This window comes from Triticum dicoccoides, chromosome 3B (assembly GCF_002162155.2).
Source record: "Triticum dicoccoides isolate Atlit2015 ecotype Zavitan chromosome 3B, WEW_v2.0, whole genome shotgun sequence".
NCBI lineage: Eukaryota > Viridiplantae > Streptophyta > Magnoliopsida > Poales > Poaceae > Triticum > Triticum dicoccoides.
In genome coordinates this window covers 837,034,151-837,046,197 of record NC_041385.1, presented here as the reverse complement: position 1 = coordinate 837,046,197, position 12,047 = coordinate 837,034,151, and positions in this window count along the sequence as shown.

Genomic DNA, 12,047 nt, shown 5'->3' with positions numbered 1-12,047 from the left:
CCCCAGCACCAGAACCATTCGGCATCTTGGATCCATCAAAGAACATGGTCGAATGCTCCGAGTGAATCTGAGTCGGAAGTTGCTGTTCGATCCACTCCCCAAGGAAATCTGCTATTGCTTGGGACTTGATAGCTTCCTTTGCCTCAAACTTGATATCCAAGGGAAGGAGTTCAATCGCCCACTTTGCCACTTGACCAGTTGCATCTCTGTTGTTCAGAATCTCTGATAATGGGGCGTCGTTGACGACTATAATGGAATGATCAGAGAAATAGTGTGCAACCTTCTTTGTGGTCATGTAAATCCCATAAACAAGCTTCTGATAATGTGGATATCTTTTCTTTGATAGACTGAGAACTTCAGAAACATAATATACTGAGCGCTGAACTTTATAGGCTTTTCCTTCTTCTTCCTGCTCGAGAGTGAGTACTGTACTAACAACTTGTCCAGTGGCTGCAATGTAAAGCGGTAAAGGCTCTTTGCTAATTGGGGCAGCGAGCACTGGCTGGGTGGAAGGCAGGGCTTTGAGCTCTGCAAACGCTGCATCAGCTTCGGGAGTCCACTCAAACTTATCAGACTTTTTCATCAGTCGGTGAAGGGGCAATGAATTTTCACCGAGGCGAGAAATGAATCGACTCAAGGCGCCCAAACAACCAGTAAGCTTCTGGAAATCGTGCACACGCACATGGCGTTTCATCCAAAGTATAGCACCCACTTTCTTTGGGTTAGCATCAATCCCTCGTTCGGAAACGAGTAAACCGAGTAACTTTCCGCCAGGAACTCCAAATGTGCACTTTGATGGATTAAGCTTGATATCATACCTTCTGAGGTTGGCAAAAGTTTCAGCAAGATTAGCCAGCAGGTCGGAACCCTTTTGTGACTTTACGACAATGCCATCCATGTATGCTTCCACATTCCGACTGATTTGAGTGAGTAAACACTTCTGAATCATCCTCATGAAGGTGGCTCCGGCGTTCTTTAGGCCGAATGGCATGGTGACGTAGCAAAAGCATCCGAATGGAGTGATGAAATCCGTTTTTATCTCATCGGGTCCATATAGTCGGATCTGATGATACCCGGAATAGGCGTCCAGAAAAGACAATCGCTCACACCCCGCAGTCGAGTCGACGATTTGGTCAATGCGGGGGAGAGGAAAATGATCTTTCGGGCAGGCCCGGTTGATACGCTTGAAGTCAATGCACATGCAAAGTGAACCGTCCATTTTGGGGACCATGACAACATTGGCGAGCCACTCGGAGTGATAGATTTCTCGGATGAACTCAGCTGCCAGGAGCCCAGCCACTTCCTCACCAATTGCTTTTCTCTTCTGTACGGCGGACCGCCGAAGATGTTCCTTGACCGGTTTCACTTTTAGGTCGACTCACAAACGGTGCTCAGCCAGTCCCCTGGGTACAGTCGACATGTCAGAAGGTTTCCATGCAAAGATGTCCCAATTCTCATGGAGGAACTGAATGAGAGCTTCTTCCTATTTGCTATCGAGTGTTGCCGAGATATGAGTTGGAGCAGCATTGGGATCGGTCGGGTGAATATGAATCGTTTTCGTTTCACCGGATGACTGAAATGCAGAGTCTGTGGCAGGCTTCTTGGCTCGCAACAAATCACTCGGATCTGCATTTTTCTGGTACTCTTGCAATTCTACTACTGCCATTTGTGCATCGGCGATTTCTGAGCCCTTCTGGAAGCACTCTTCTGCCTTCTGCCGATTGCCAGTGATAGTGATCACTCCTTTGGGACCAGGCATCTTCAATTTGAGATACACGTAGCATGGTCGAGCCATGAAAAGTGCATAAGAAGGCCTACCCATAATAGCGTGGTAAGCACTCTGAAAAATCCACTACTTCAAATGTCAACTTTTCCTTGCGGTAATTCTTGGAATCACCGAAAACCACATCAATGGCGATCAGACCGAGTGGTTTTGCCTTCTTGCCAGGTATAACCCCAAGGAAACTCATATTGCTTTCACTAAGGTTGGACATTGAAATTCCCATCCCTTTCAAGGTTTCAGCATAAGGTATATTCAGGCCACTGCCACCATCCATCAGCACCTTAGTCAGCGGAGTGCCTTCAACAACTGGGTCGACTACCAACGCTTGCCTCCCAGGGGTGGCTATGCGCGCTGGGTGATCAGATTGGTCGAATGTAATGGCAGTCTGAGACCACTTCAAATAACTAGGTGTTGCCGGGGTGATCATGTTCACTTTTCTGTTAATGACTTTTAGTCGACTTTTGCTCTCAACATCAGCAAAAATCATCAGAGTGGAATTGACGTTTGGGAAACCCTCATCGTCTTCATCCTTATCCTCACCCTTGTCCGACTCCTTTTCCTTCTCCTTGGGTTGTTTCTTCCGGAACTGCTGGATCAGGAGCCGACATTGTCGAGTGGTATGTTTAGGGTAAATGAAATTACCCTCTTCATCTTTTTTTGGTGTGAATGTGGCATGGTAAATCCAACACATCATTTCCATCTTAATCTTTCACTTTCTTGGGGTTCCACTGCCCTTTGGGCTTCCCCTTGAACTTTCCTTGAGTTACGGCTAAGGCTTCACCAGGAGCAGCTGGCTCGGCTTTGAGCTTCTGCTTCCGACTGGAATTCCCTCCTCCGGTTTCTTGGGCGACTGTTTTGTTCTTGCCACTCCGGAGTCAGTCCTCCTCTTCACCATTAGCATACTTGGTGGCAATCTCCATCATCCGACTCAGAGACATATCCCCGGTCCGACCGAACTTCAGATTCAATTCTCGATACTTGACACCTTAGTTGAAGGCACAAACTGCTTGGTGATCTGACACATTCTCCACTGTGTGGTGCAACGTGATCCATCTCTGGATATAATCCCTCAAAGTTTCATTCGGCTTCTGCACACAGTATTGCAACTCGGTTAACCCTGCTGGCCGTTTTCATGTACCTTCAAAGATTCTAACAGACACTCGGGCAAGTTCCTCCCAACTATATATGCTGCCAGGTGCTAACTGATTCAACCACGCTCTGGCCGAGCCCTCCAACATCAGAGGAAGGTGCTTCATGGCCACTTCATCATTGCCGCCACCAATCTGAACAGCCACTCGGTAGTCCTCAAGCCAAGTGTCAGGCTTGGACTCACTAGTGAACTTGCTGACTCCAGTCGCCAACCTGAAGTTGGGAGGAATCAGTGCAGCCCTGATGGCTTTGCTGAAACACTCTGGGCCTGATGCATGCACTCTGCTGCCAGTCGGATAATCTCTGTCATGACCTTCTCTTTGAGCTCTGTTCCTATCAACTACACCCTGAACGAGAATAGATCTCGCATCAAAGCCCGGCTCTTGGGGGTCGACTGGAATCCTTCGACCACCACTGTGAGGGCGTCTGTCATCATGCTGCCGAGACACGTATGACCTACTCCTTGGGGGAGGCGTGGGCACTCGACAACGATCATCGTGATCGAGTCGGCGATCATACTGTTCACGGTTTCTTTATTGATCTCGCCGATCTCCACGTCCCTCACGCCTTGGAGGCGATCTTGGGTTGTGAGCCGACTAAACTGTGTCTTCCATCACAGATCTGCTATGAATCCTATTCCGCGACCGAGACACTGCTGTGTTCTGCTCTCCCGCTGCCCGGAGTAAAGCCCGGATCGGCATCAAACCTCTGCCAGCTTATGACTGGGAGGGTTGAATGGACTCTGCTATTTGGGCTGCAGCTGTGAGATTCTGAATCGGAGTTCGGTATACCTGAGTTGGAGGCAGAAAAAGTTGTCGTCGACTAGACTCAGGAATCTGCTGCCAAGCACGCTCATCGAGTGCATACTGGAGGTTCTCCAGTCGAGTGCGCTCAGCCAAGTTGTCAAGGCGCACCTCCTCCAAGGCTCGGGCCTCGGGGGTTTCTCCAGCATTAGGAGTGTGAAGTGCATCTATGTTACGGCGGCGAAGCTCTTCCCTCTGCTGCGAAGAGAGGGGCTCGGGGCGGTACTCCTCATGGAAGCGCGACGGATCGCCGACGAAATCGCCACCGTCGTCGCGGGGGAGGCCAGGAGGACTGCGTGGTCCGTTGACCATCAGGACTTCCGGTGCGGGATCACAGCTGTCGCACTCGGACGCAATCTCGAAGGAGCCAGTCGATCGGTCGAACATGCCATAGAGAGTTTCGTCGGGCTCGATTGCCGTGACTTGTAGGTTGGCCGATTGGCGGGCCACCGCGTGCCTCACCCACCGCTGGAGTCGCGACCGACCGAAACGCTTGCGCCAGCAAACAGCGGGGGGCAAGGACGCCATAGGAGCCGCCCGATACTGAGTCGACCGCTGACGAAGAAGGACGCCACGGACGCACGCGCGAAAGTGCGTTGCCCCATGGACGGATTGCGCCTCGACGTCGAGTGGAGCTTCTTGGAGCCAAGCAGAGTCGTCGGCGACAAACACGAGCGCGCCGAGATGAATCTCGTGGCCCTCGGCCAATCCTCCACCGGAAACCATGATGATGGGGAGCGAAAGAAATCGTAACTCCTCCAACAAGTCGCTAAGACACCTGCCCCATGGTGGGCGCCAACTATCATGGTTCTAAGTCTGACAGTAGAATTGGGGGTAGGTATGTAGAGGCAAGATCCTAGCTATGGTGAAGTTGTACACACGAGTTTTATGAGTACATGCCCTTCTCAGAAGAAGTAACAGCCCTACGTCTCGGAGCCCGGAGGCGGTCTACTGGATTATGTATGTGTGTGTTTACATGGGTGCGAATCCTTGTGCCTGTGGAGGGGGGTGGCTTATATACAGTGCGCCAGGTCCCCCGCCAACCCATGTTACAAGGGGTTTAAGGTACATTAAGAAGGAAGCGTTACTGGTAACGCTAGTAATAAAGAGACATAATGATCATTAAAGCTATGGTGTAATATCCGGCCGTTGCAGTGTAGAGTGGCTTTAGATCTTCTGGCGGTGGAGTGACAGTCCCTATGGTTGAGTGACTTCAAGTCTTCCGAGTGGAATATCTCATGGTCAAGTGGATGATGACTCCTCTTCGAATGCTTCTGGCTTTAGGGAGATGGCCTTGGGGAAGGTGTCTAGGTCAGGCCTATGACCCTACCCTAGGTACAAGGCTTCATCACGGGGAGCGGCAGAGGTCAGTGGCAGGGGGCAGCAGGGCTAGTGCGGGAGCAATGGGCGGCATTGGGGCACGGCAACCACACACGCGAGTGGACGTGCGAAGGTGCAACCGAGATGAGCTGCAGGCGATAGCGCGGCAGTATCAGAAGGAGAGCAAGAAGCAACGGCAGAAGGAGGCACAGGGCACGTGCCGGGGCGCAGTGGGGGAGGCCCGGCGGTGGCGGCATAGCAGGGGGAAGAAGGCAGCAGCAGTCGCAGACCAGCGCAAGGCAGAGGGGAGCGGGGAGACGCGGGGCTAGTCGCGGCGAGGCGATGCGGGGCGAGCGGCGGTGGCAGCGTCGGCTGCGGCGTATGGCAGCAGCAACATCCCACGGCAGCGATGGCGAGTAGTAGTAGCATGTGAAACAACAACGAAGAGTTGTGCGGTAGCAACGGGACGGGCTACGCGTGTGCGGGCGGCGTGCGTGCACGTGCGGTAGGAGAGTTCCGGCCACGGCGGACTGCGGAGCTGAAGCTCGCGTGTAACGGTTGACGGTGTCAAAACCGGCGGATCTCGGGTAGAGGGTCCCGAACTGTGCATCTAAGGCGGATGGTAACAGGAGGCAGGGGACACGATGTTTACCCAGGTTCGAGCTCTCTTGATGGAGGTAATACCCTACTTGCTGCTTGATTGATCTTGATGATCTGAGTAGTACAAGAGTTGATCTACCACAAGATCGTCAAGGCTAAACCCTAGAAGCTAGCCTATGGTATGATTGTTGTTCATCCTACGGACTAAAACCCTCCGGTTTATATAGACACCAGAGGGGGCTAGGGTTACACAGAGTCAGTTATAAGGGAGGAGATCTACATATCCGTATCGCCAAGCTTGCCTTCCACGCCAAGGAGAGTCCCATTCGGACACGAGACAAAGTCTTCAATCTTGTATATTCATAGTCCAATAGTCTGGCCAAAGGATATAGTCCGGCTGTCCGGATAGCCCCTAATCCAGGACATGATTCAGAGCTGATGCATATAAGGCCAAACTCGCCACGCCGAACACTCCCTAAGGTATTCGGTCTTTGTAATATAAACTGGGCTAAACCATGCCCTTTCTAATGAGCCCCTAGTGTCCAGGTACGTGCAATATTCTGACGTGGCCACATGCCAATAACGTCAGCATCCTTCTCGGTTGTACCGAGAATCCGGAGGATGTAAATTAACAAGAGACAGTAAAAAAGGTTTACGCATGGTCTTAATCTACAAAGAAACCTTTGAACGTGTGCCTGCTGCACGTCTGTGCCTGTGTCTTCGTTGTGCCATATCCTGGACGGGTGTAGCACAATAGTCATCTGTAAAAAGAGAGGAACTTAGTTGATGGTTGTCGTGCAAAAAGTAGGCTATTCTAAATAAACCATGTGAAATTCAAGATAAGTAGAGTTGAGCCGAATTATCGCGGTTTATATGCGGGCAGCCCCTTGTATTGTCTATAAGGGTATAGCCATCAAACGTATCCCAATTATGTCTAATTACGCCGGACTCATCTAACCGTGTCCGTGGTCTTAACGACCGGTCATTTGCTTTGGTTGGCGAAGCTGTCTAGTGGTCGGCTGCTAAAGCAGTCGCACGATCTTCCGCGTGTAAGGAACGCTCAATGTTTCCATTTACTGTAATGATGCCACGTGGACCGGGCATCTTAAGTTTGAGAGAAGCGTAATGCGGTATTGCATTAAAACGAGCGAAAGCTGCTCGTCCGAGTAATGCTTGATAGCCACTTTGGAATGGAGCAATGTGGAAGGTTAACTTTTTCTTCGGAAGTTGTCGGGAAAACCGAATACAACCTCTAGTGACAGGGAGCCCGTGCAATGGGCTGCTATGCCTGGCGTTACTCCCTTGAAGGTAGTATTGCTATGGCTGATTTTTGTTGGGTCTATCCCCATTTTGCAGACTGTGTCCTGATATATCAGGTTTAAACTACTGCCGCCGTCCATGAGGACTCGTGTGAGATGGTATCCATTTATTATTGGGTCTGACACCAAAGCAGCTAATCCTGCATGCCAGATACTTGTTGAGGATCCCTTTGATCAAAAGTGATCAGTCGGGACAACCTGTGGTTGAACTCCGCGGTGATGGGCTCTAGGGCGTGTGTGTCTCGAAGTGCAGTTTTGCTTCTCCCCTTCATCACGTGTACCACGTTTACTGTTTTGACGTCTGGTGGGAATTTTTTCTGTTCCCCAGTGCCTTGTTGGCGAGGCTCATCCTCGTCTTCGCTCGGTGTATCCTGCCCCTTGTGTTTGGCGTTTAGCTTGCCGGACTGCGTGAAGACCCAACATTCTCTGTGGGTATGATTTGCAGGCTTATTGGGGTGCTGTGGATCTGACATAGTTTGTCTAGAATCTTGTTTAGGCTGGACAGTCCATCTCTGTTGCCTTTGAAGGGCTTTTTCCACTGACCTGGTCGACAGCCTCTGAATCCGGCGTTTACCGCCGTGCTATCTAGGCTGTCTTCTTTATTCCAGCGCTTGTTTTTGCTGCGTCGTGGTTTCCCATTGCCTTCCCTGACTTCGGATGTGCTTGGGTCGCTGGTGCTACGTCGAGCTAACCAGCTGTCCTCGCCTGCGCAAAAGCGGGTCATGAGGCTCGTTAGGGCTGGCATTGTTCTGGGCTTTGCTTGGCCGAGGTGTCTGGCAAGCCATTCGTCTCGGACGCTGTGCTTGAAAGCTGCTAAGGCTTCAGCGTCCGGACAGTCGACTATTTGGTTCTTCTTAGTGAGAAACCTATTACAAAGCTTTTGGGCTGACTCCCCAGGCTGTTGAATTATATGACTTAATCGTCTGCATCCGGTGGTGGGACATATGTCCCTTGAAAATTTGCCCGAAAAGCGTCCTCGAGCTCCTCCCAACTTCCAATGGAGTTTTCGGGGAGGCTTTTACGCCAGTGTCGGGCTGGTCCTTTGAGCTTGAGGGGCAAGTACTTGATGACATGGAGATCGTCTCCTCGGGCCATATGGATATGGAGGATAAAGTCCTCAATCCAGACCCTGGGGTCTATTGTTCCGTCGTACGCCTCTATGTTCACGGGATTGAATCCCTCTGGAAATTCATGGTCCAGCACCTCATCGGTGAACACATAGGGGGTGTGCGCCACCCCTGTATTTAGGTGTACCATGGCGTTCAGACTGTTATGGTATTCGGTTTGGATTGTGCACTAGAGGGCATTTCCTTGACCCGTAGATGCATCTGGTTGCGCTGGCCTTTTGATGGGAGTCGTTGCGTGTATCGTGTACTGGCTTATGTGCGGCCTCATTGGCCGCTCTATCGTGGCCACGAGGTCGTCGATCCCACCGGTCGACTGTTTTTGGCTGTGGGGGCTCTAAGGCCTCATCATCGAATTCAGGCAGCAGCTTTCGCTTTGGGTAGCTCTTCGTGTGGCGACTGTCACCGTACTTTTCTGCAGTGTCGAGTACTTTGTTCCATCTACTGTTGAGTGTATTTTGAGCAGCCTTGAGCTTTTGCTTCAGCTTATTCAGACTCCTCGCAGTGGCGATAAGCCTTTTATGGAGGTTCTCTTGCTCCAGGTGTCTTGCCGGGATGACATGTGTATCGTCATCCGGACTGTTCTCCACTCCGGAGACGGGTTGATTAGGTTGACACTTGGCGTCGCCGTGATCGGACAGCGGTTCCGTGCTGTGTTCGTCGTCCACTGGCTCACCCTTCTCTATCGCTGGGTCTATGTGGTCACTGTTTCACCTGGAGTCGACCGGGGTATTATTTTTCCATGCACTGTTATCGCCGTTTTTGCCGAGGCGGGATTTGGAGCGGCGCCGGCACTGCCACTTTGATTGCTTATCGAGGGAGCTATCCCTTGTTGCATCCTTCCATTCCTCGCCATCATTTTCTTTGGGTGTGTCCACCATGTATATATCATGTGATGAAGTGGGCCACGGTCCAGTGCCCTGTGCACAGCGGTTCATGTTCGTCTCCTGCATCGTTGGCCATACCATCGATGTCTTCGGAGTCGAAGCCGAGCATTTCGGTTAAATCATCGACAGCGGCTACTAAGTGGGTGGTGGGTGGGCAGCAAATTTCTTCGTCGTCCGCATCCCAATCTAGCCGAACATATTTTATCCAGGGTTCTCCTGACAAGGAGAGAGACCTTAATGAGCTTAGCATGTCACCGAAGCGCGAGTGCTAAAAGATATTCGCGGAGGTGAACTCCATGATCGGTGCCCAATCGGATTCGATAGGCGTGGGCGCAGGCGGTTCGGAGTCCGTGGCCGGAGAGGAATCCAGTGGTTCGGCATCACGGCTCTCGTGAGGGGTAAGGTCAATATTCGGCTCTATCGCCCCTGAGAGTGCGGCCTCCGAGACGGGGTCTATCCGCCTGTCCTCGGGTGGCACAATCTGCTCCAGATTGAAGGCCGAAGTAGTTGCTGTTGTGATCTCCCGAACACTGTCCTACAGCAGAGCTATATCCTGCTCGTCGTGATCGTGCGGCACACCTGGCATGGGCTCGAATCTGTCGAGGATCAAGTCCCCACGGATATCGACAGTGTAATTCAGATTTCCGTACCTGACCTGATGGCCAGGGGCGTAGCTCTCGATCTGCTCTAGATGGCCAAGCGAGTTGGCCCGGAGTGCGAAGCCGCCGAATACAAAGATATGCCCGGGGAGGAAGTCCTCACACTGGACTGTGTCGTTATTGATGATTAAAGGAGCCATCAAGCCTTACGGTGACAACACAGTGGAACTCTCAATGAAAGCACCAATGTCGAAAACCAGCCGATCTCGGGTAGGGGGTCCCGAACTGTGCGTCTAAGGCGGATGGTAACAGGAGGCAGGGGACATGATGTTTACCCAGGTTTGGGCCCTCTTAATGGAGGTAATACCTTACTTCCTTCTTGATTGATCTTGATGATATGAGTCGTACAAGAGTTGATCTACCACGAGATCGTAGAGGTTAAACCCTAGAAGCTAGCCTATGGTATGATTGTTGTTCGTCCTACGGACTAAAACCCTCCGGTTTATATAGACACCGGAGGGGGCTAGGGTTACATAGAGTCGGTTACAAGGGAGGAGATCTACATATCCGTATCGCCAAGCTTGCCTTCCACGCCAAGGAGAGTCCCATCTGAACACAAGACGAAGTCTTCAATCTTGTATCTTCATAGTCCAACAGTCTGGCCAGAGCATATAGTCCGGCTATCCAGATACCCCCTAATCCAGGACTCCCTGAACGGTGCTATGGCGACTACTGCGACGAGGGAAAGGGGGAACGGGGTGGTGCTCACCGAGCAGGCGCAAGGAGGCCCGTCGAGCGGCTTAGGAGCAGCAGAGATGGCCGGTGTCGTCGTGGTTCGTCGGCGACCCAAGGAGGAAGAAGCTTTGACCTGGCGCTGCAACATGAGGAGCTCCAACGGGTGGACCAGTGGATGTAGAGGAAGACGGCGAAGTGGACGGACGCGGTCCTAGGCGGTGGGGGGCATGGTGGCCGTGGTAGGACGAGATGGCCGGCGATGCGGGCGCACGACGAGGTGGATCTAGACGCGAGGGAGAGTAACAATGGAGAGAGGGGGCGTGGGATACTATCTGCGCAGGGAGGAGTGGAGCTGTTGATCCCGACAGGGGGAGGGCGCCTGCCTTATCTCCTCGCCGGCGCCGATGAGGTGGTTCGGCGGGGCGTTGCTCCTGTTGCGACCGCGCCAGGGGAACAGGGGGACTAAGCGACCAGTGGGGGCTAGGTGGGCCAGCTGGCCAAGGTCGGCCGAGGCCCAGGGGCTTTCCTTATTTATTTAACCTTTTGGATCTCTTGTCTTTCCTTTTATATATATATACTTTTCTATTTTTCTCTGTTTTATTTTAGGGTCATTTTATTTTTAGTTTTATAAAATATATAATTAGCATCTACATTAGTATTAACAATTAAGCCACTGCCATATTTAGTTTTAGTATTTAAATAAAATATTTTGCAATTATAATTATTTTAAAAAGCATTTAGTTAATTGTTTTAGTCCCTGTTTTAATTATTTTAAGGCATTTAAGCACTTTGCAAATATGTTGGTCCACCACCATAATTAGCTATGGAATATGTGCCACACTTTGAACATTTTATTTTGCATGTTTGAGAAATTTGAATTTGGACTTTAATTTGAATTTTAATTTGGATTGTGATTTGGGTCATTCGAGCATTACCAACAGTAAGAGTGGTGACGTGGCACCATTAACGGGGGATTACTGTAGCTTAATTATCTGGGCGCCACAATTCTCCTCCACTACAAGAAATCTCGTCCTGGGATTTAGGAGGTAGAAAGAGACAAAGCGAGGTATTCATCACGAAGACGATCCTCGCGATCCCAAGTGGCTCATCATCAGAATGATTTGACCACTGAACTTTTAGAAATTTGATAACCCTCAGACAGGTGCGATGTTCAACTTAAACGAGAATGCGGATCAGATGCTCTTTGTAAGTAAGATCATCTTGCAGGGGTTGAGCTTTATAAGCCATGTGGTTGTTGCAATAAGACTTGCGACTCAGGGCATTGGCCATGACATTAGCCTTTCCAGGGGTATATGAAATTATGTAGTCATAGTCTGTAATTTTTTCCATACATCGCTGCTGATGGAGATCCAGATCTAGCTGAGTAACAAATACTTCAGACTTTGATGATCAGTGAAGATCTCGCAACAATTACCAAGAAGGAAATGTCGCCATAACTTCAATGCAAACATTGGCGAAGGACCATCATCAATTCTCACAAACGGAGAAGAGTTTCACGCATTCAAGGAAGAAATCTGTGTTTTAGCTTACAATATCATTTGAGGGGATGTAGTAGATGGACAGTTTTAGTGGCGCAAATGATAGAAGCGATATGTGTTTTCAGCCATTCCATTCCCAGAATGACGTCAATCTTGGATGACTTCAAATAATGGGGGAAAACATGGAATTCCAGCCCTTCAAGTTCAACGGGGACGTTGCGACTAACCA